Here is a 6,263-nt window from a genome sequence, read left to right on the forward strand (position 1 = left end):
TACGGCGTCTTGCTGGGAATCTCAGAGTCAATATTGTTCTGGAACTCACCAATTCCTTCGAGCCAGTGAAGCAACTGGTTATCTACGCGCCCCTGCGCTCAATGCAGGATGGAGAGCTCATCTTTCCAAACCATCAGGTGAGACTATAAGAGGGGACACCAAAGGTGATCAGTGGGAAGAACAGCAGGAGTGGGGGGGGGGGGTTAACGCTCAACTCCACGGGTGGTTAATTCCCTTTCTTCATTTGCAGAAGAATATTCCTACGGGCCAAGCAAACGGAGATGGGTGGGCCAGTCCAGTCCGTCATCTCGGCACTACACGTCACATTGGTGGAGACCGCAGCTGTCCAGTTCAGATCGACGCCCCTGTGGGAGCCAGGTGAGCGTATCACTTCAACACCCGGCAAGCATAGGGATCCACTTGTCGAGCCGTGAGAAGGAACCACCACAGACCACGCACCTAGTCATATCAGTGATCTTGATCAACCACAAACAACCATCTAAGCTACACGCACTGAAGGCGTACATAGACAGTGGAGTGGTTGGCAATTACATAGACCAGGATCTGGCAAGTAGGATGGGTATGCCCCTTTGCCAAAAGCTGACATCGGAAAACGTCACAGCAGTCGACTGTTCCCAACTGTCCTCGGGTCCCGTGACACATAGCACAGATGAAGTTACTCGCTTTTGTCTGGACGGCCATCGGGAAGACATCACCTTCGACCTAATCAGCGCCCCTCAATTCCAGTTGATTCTAGGGATGCCCTGGTTGGAGACCCACAATCCTCAAATTGACGTGTGCAAGAGTTCTGTTCTTCTACAAGGACTGCGCCGGTTCCTGCTACGGCGCGGGATCTCAGCCGGGAGGACAGGTGAAAACGATACCGAAAGGAGGAACAATATTGGGCCTAACAGGCACACTACCACCAGAATACATGGACTATAGTGACGTGTTCCAAAAAGAACAGGCAAATACGTTGCCCCCACACAGGCCGTACAACTGCCAAATAGATCTCGTACCAGGAACCCAGGTCCCTTACAGCCGGATATACGCGTTAACAGCAGGAAAACCTCCACCTAAGAACATACCTCGATCAGTACATGGCAAAAAGCTTTATCCGCCCATCCAAGTCGCCTGCAGCCTCGCCCCTCTTCTTCGTGCCTAAGAAGGAGGGGGGATCTGAGGACCTGCTTTGACTACAGGTCGCTAAACCAGATAACGGTTAATAACCGTTACCCCTTACCACTCATCCCAGAACTCTTCGACCAAGTCAAGGATGCTCGGATCTACAAAAAGCTGGACCTCAGAGGGGCATATCACCTGGTAAGAGGGAAAAAGGGAGACGAATGGAAGACTGCCTTCCGCACGAAATATATCCTTTACGAGTACTAGGTCATGCCTTTCGGGCGTTCCAGTTTTTTATGAACGGTGTACCCTGGGAGCTGCTAGATGTTTGTGCGCTAGTGTACATCGATGACATCCTGATATATTCTGCCACAGAAGAAGACCATGTCATCCACGTCCGAGCTGTCCTGGAAACACTCTGACAAAACCAGCTATATGCCAAGCTGGAAAAGTGTTTCTTCCACGTGACCGAGTTCCTGGGTTTCATCCTCACCTCACAAGGCATCCGAATGGATACACGCAAGGTGTATGCCATTCTCAACTAGCCTTCACCGTCATCCGTAAAAGAATTCCAGAGCGTGCTTGGATTTGAAAATTCCTACTGCCGTTTCATCCCAGGGTTCTCCCAGATTGTCCATCCGATCACCTCTCTGCTGCAAAAAAACAAGCAGTTCACCTGGACCGCAGAGGCGGAAGAAGCCTTCCATACACTGAAGCAATAGTTTACCTCGGTGCCGGTTCTACAGCACCTCTGGCCTGAGCACTCATACATTGTCGAAACTGATGCCTCCAATATAGCCATGCGAGCGGTCCTCTAGCAGAGAAACCCGGACACCAGACAATTACACCCAGTGGCGTACTGGTCACACACATTCTTGGCACCCGAGTTGAATTATGCGATCACAGATAAAGAGCTCCTGGCGATCAAGGCAGCATTCAAGGCTTGGAGGCATTACCTCTGGAGGCCAGGCCTACGGTTATTGTGATCACAGACCATCGCAACAAGCAATATCTGAAATCGTCCAGCTCCGGTGGGCTCTCTTCTTCGCCGAATACGACTACGTAATCACATACAGACCAGGGGTGCGCAATGGCAAAGCCGATGCCCTGTCCCGCATGGGTGAAGGAGAGGATGCGTATGCAACGCCTGATCCGGTGGCCATCATCCGGGAGGACAAGATCCTAGGCGCTCTCACTGCAACTTCAGCCCTGGGGGCCCTAACGACCGAACTCCAGCGTCTTACAGACACTAAGGAACAGCAGACATGGATAGCAAAGGGGGTGCTACACACGATAGTCGACGGGTACCATACTACGTCTTGGGCGTCTTTATGTCCCAGACAGGGAACTGCAGAACCAGATTATCACTAGCTACCACGACTCTCTAGTAGAGGGGAACCCGGGAGTAATCAAGACCCCGGCCATGGTCAAAAGATATTACTGGTGGCCTACCTGGCGGAAGGACGTGATCCAGTTTGTGCTGACATGTGGAATCTGCGCCCAGAACAAATCACAGAAACAAAACCCTGCAGGCCTCCTACGCCCATCAGCGGTGTCACCCACACCCTGGCACACGATGTCACTTGACTTTACCACAGATCTACCTCCCTGCAATGGCTACAACACCATCTTAGTTGTAGAAGACTTATTCTCAAAGATGGCCCACTTCATCCCACTGAAAGGCATGCTGACCACCTCCATTCTGGCTAAAGTATTCCTAGAGCAAGTCATTCGGCTACATGGGTTCCCATCAGCCCTGAGCCAGTTTATCTCCACCTTCTGGAGAAGAAATTGTGAACTCGCAAAAATGGACCTTCGGTTATCCACAAGCCATCATCCCCAAACTGGTGGTCAGACCGAACGGACTAACCAAAAAGTGGAGCAATACCTGCGGTGTATGCTACACCAAACAGAGGACACCTGGAAGGATGTGTTATGGTTAGCTGAGTATGCATACAACAACTCCACCCATAACAGTACAGGACAAAGCCCTTTCTACACCGTGTATGGACGGCACCCACGAACATCCATTTTTGATCCACCGAGACACTGGAAATGCCGGCTGTGACAACCCTACACACTACCATCACCCGGGTTCTCAAGGAGGCCGTTGAACACTTAGCCAAGGCCAAAGAAAGACAGAATAAGTTTTCAGATCAACACCGGAAGGTGGCTACCGCTTACAAGGTTGGGGATGAAGTATGGTTAGCGTCCAAACACGTCCCCATAAAGGGGCCTTGAACATTCCGCTCAAGATATTTAGGCCTGTATACTATCAAGGCCGTGATCAATCCTGTTGCCATGAAACTAACTCTACCATCCAACATGCGGATCCACCCGGTGTTCCATGTTTCTCTCTTAAAGCCAGTTCGGCCCGGTACTTGAATCAAAACACCCCCAGCTTCTGTGATCGTGGATGGTGAACTGGAGTTTGAGGTCAAGGGTATCCAAGACTCTAGGGTAGTCAAGTCCAAGCTGTATTACCTCGTGGACTGGAAGGGTTATGGGCCTCAAGACCGAACCTGGGAACCCAGCGACCATATCCATGCCCCACGGCTAGTCAAACGTTTTCATCATGACCATCCAACCAAACCTGGACCCGGGAGGAGACCGTCCTTGAGAGGGGCCTTGGGGGGAGGGTGTACGGTCATGGTTAGCCGCCCAGGAGCACACATGCTTAGCCATCCCCATGAGTTGGTGGGATCCTTAGGGAAATCCTGAGGAACCAACCAGTTTCATCCCCATGGGACACAAAGGAGAGCCATCTGGACCTGGTCTTGGCGCCAGGCTCATGAAGAAAAGGAAACGTTGGGGAAGCATTGATCCAGCCTTTGTCTTCAGGCCTCTTGTGCACGTGAACTGATCTGTTTGGGTGTGGCTGGGTGTGGCCACATGAACTGAGCTGTTGGGTGTGGCCAAGTATGCCTGGCTATATAAGCCCCACCCTTACATTGGCCCGTGCTTCGAGTTACTTTGCTTTCAGCAGCGTGACGTTCACTGCGATTGCCGCCAGTAATAAGAAGACAAGAAATGCAGCATTGACACCATTGAAGGCTGTTTTATACTTACCTGCAGACCCGACTCGGGACTCCAGCTCCAGACTCCTCATCACGCTTCTGCTGCCTTCACGGTGTTCCACCACTAAAAGAAGAAAAAGGACAGGTTAGAAGTTGAAAACAGAAGAAGCACGCGCTGCTCGCGTGTCATCCCCGCATACACCAGTCACCCTCGTCTACCTGTCATCACGGTCCCAGCGTTCTGCCTGCACAATTCACCTGCACCGGACAGGACTGGCGCACGCACTCCAACACCTGCAAGAGAAAAACACAGAACAGGTGAACACGGATCGGCCAACAGAACAAGACAACACAGAAGGAACAATCTAAGTACAACACAGAACGGATGACACGGAATTGGCAACAGTAAAGAACACACGGAAAGGACAATCTAAAGGACAACACAACACAGCACGGATATTGTTAGAAGGAAAACATAAAGAAGGGGAACAAGCAAGCAACTAAGAAGGAGTTGCCAGTCAAGAAAGAGACTATAGCCGGCAAGACAAAAAACTGGCAAGGACTGGACTACGCCACATCTGGTCTGGGCTAGTCCCCACACGGGACAGTGAAGCAACTAGGTCCTATTAGGAAGAATAGCGCCCCTGTAGAGAACCAGCAGGACGGAGAGCTCATAAACCAAAAGCATCAGGTGAGCCTTCCAGCAAAAGATCTAGTAAGGGGTTAGTGGAACGGGGAAGGTATAGAGTTACGGAGACCCTCATTCACCACCCTTTTCCTCGTCATCATAGGATCAGACCTCGAACTGCTACCGGCCTACCAGAGATGGGAGATCGAGCACAGCCCCAGAGCGGACCAAGAAGCGCCCAACGCCCCTGCAGAGACAAGGTGAGCGTGATACCCGCACCCTCGGCTCTTCACTCGCATGCATCAGTCATCCGTCCCAACCATCCATAGCTGCCATGATTCCTGCCCCTCCAAGATGTCAGGCTGGATCCAGGCCACGATCACCTACATGGCCCTCAAGGGCCTCTCCATCACTCCAAAGACCCACTTGGAGTCAGACTTGGCGCTTGTGGCACCAGACTAACTCACTCGCATAGGATAACATTGGGGAATTGGACTTGTAGTGCATTGATGGGGACAAGATGGATGCCCCCACATATTTCGGTTCCCAGAACTGCATGTGCAGTCTAGTCTTTTGGGTGTGGTTCAGCCCAGAGACACCTGGGATACCCAGAGACTATTTAAGCCACGCCTAGGATGAGAAACATGCTTTGTGTTTTCTGCACCTGCAGCGTGACACTCACAGTGTTCGGATCGGTCTCCAGTAGGCCTGCATCTTTCTTCTGTGCTCAACTCCTGCAAGAACAAGAACACCGTTAGGAAAAGCCTTACCTTGCAGCGCTTCTGCCCATCATTCATCGCTCCTTCTGTTCTGCGGGCATCTTCAGCAGTGTCATTTCCATCCCGACACGCCGCTTCCTAAGAAAAAGGGAAAAGAACAGAAAAAAGGCATTAGTAAGCATTCAGCAAATCTTTGCTTATTTTTAAAGACTGTACGAGCTTCAAACGCTTACCTGAATCCAGGCGCTCTGGGGGAACTCTGTCTCCGGAACTTCTCATCTATCTGCAAGAAGGAAAAGACACTCCAGGTTAGCGTGAAAACATCTAGAGGCGCCGCATACAGCGCATACTCACCGCATTTCTTCTTCATAACCGCCATTCATGCTGAAAACGTTGCAGCACCTAAAAGACACAGAAAAAGAACTCAGTTCAATACAAATACGAAAGGGTCGCATTGCGCATCGCGCTCTCACTCACCTTCAGCGCTACTCATCTCAGCAGCATCATCTAAGGAAGGAAAGGAACGAAGTTAGAGAACTGTTCAAAAGACTCATTATACTTACCTATCGGACTCTTGCCAGTGAAGTAACTAGGCAGCAATGAGCCCGCATCAAACAACGCGCCCCTGCGCTGAAAACAGGACAGAGAGCGCACTTTCCAAGAAAACAAGTCTCCAGTCGAGTAGACTCCAGGGAAGGGTTCGAGGTCGTAAGAGGCCAGAACAGGCTGAGTGACGTCCCTGTGGATACCAGGTGAGCATTACAATAGCCTGGC

This window comes from Ambystoma mexicanum, chromosome 2p (genome assembly GCF_040938575.1).
Source record: "Ambystoma mexicanum isolate Mex_15411 chromosome 2p, UKY_AmexF1_1, whole genome shotgun sequence".
Taxonomy (NCBI): Eukaryota; Metazoa; Chordata; class Amphibia; order Caudata; family Ambystomatidae; genus Ambystoma; species Ambystoma mexicanum.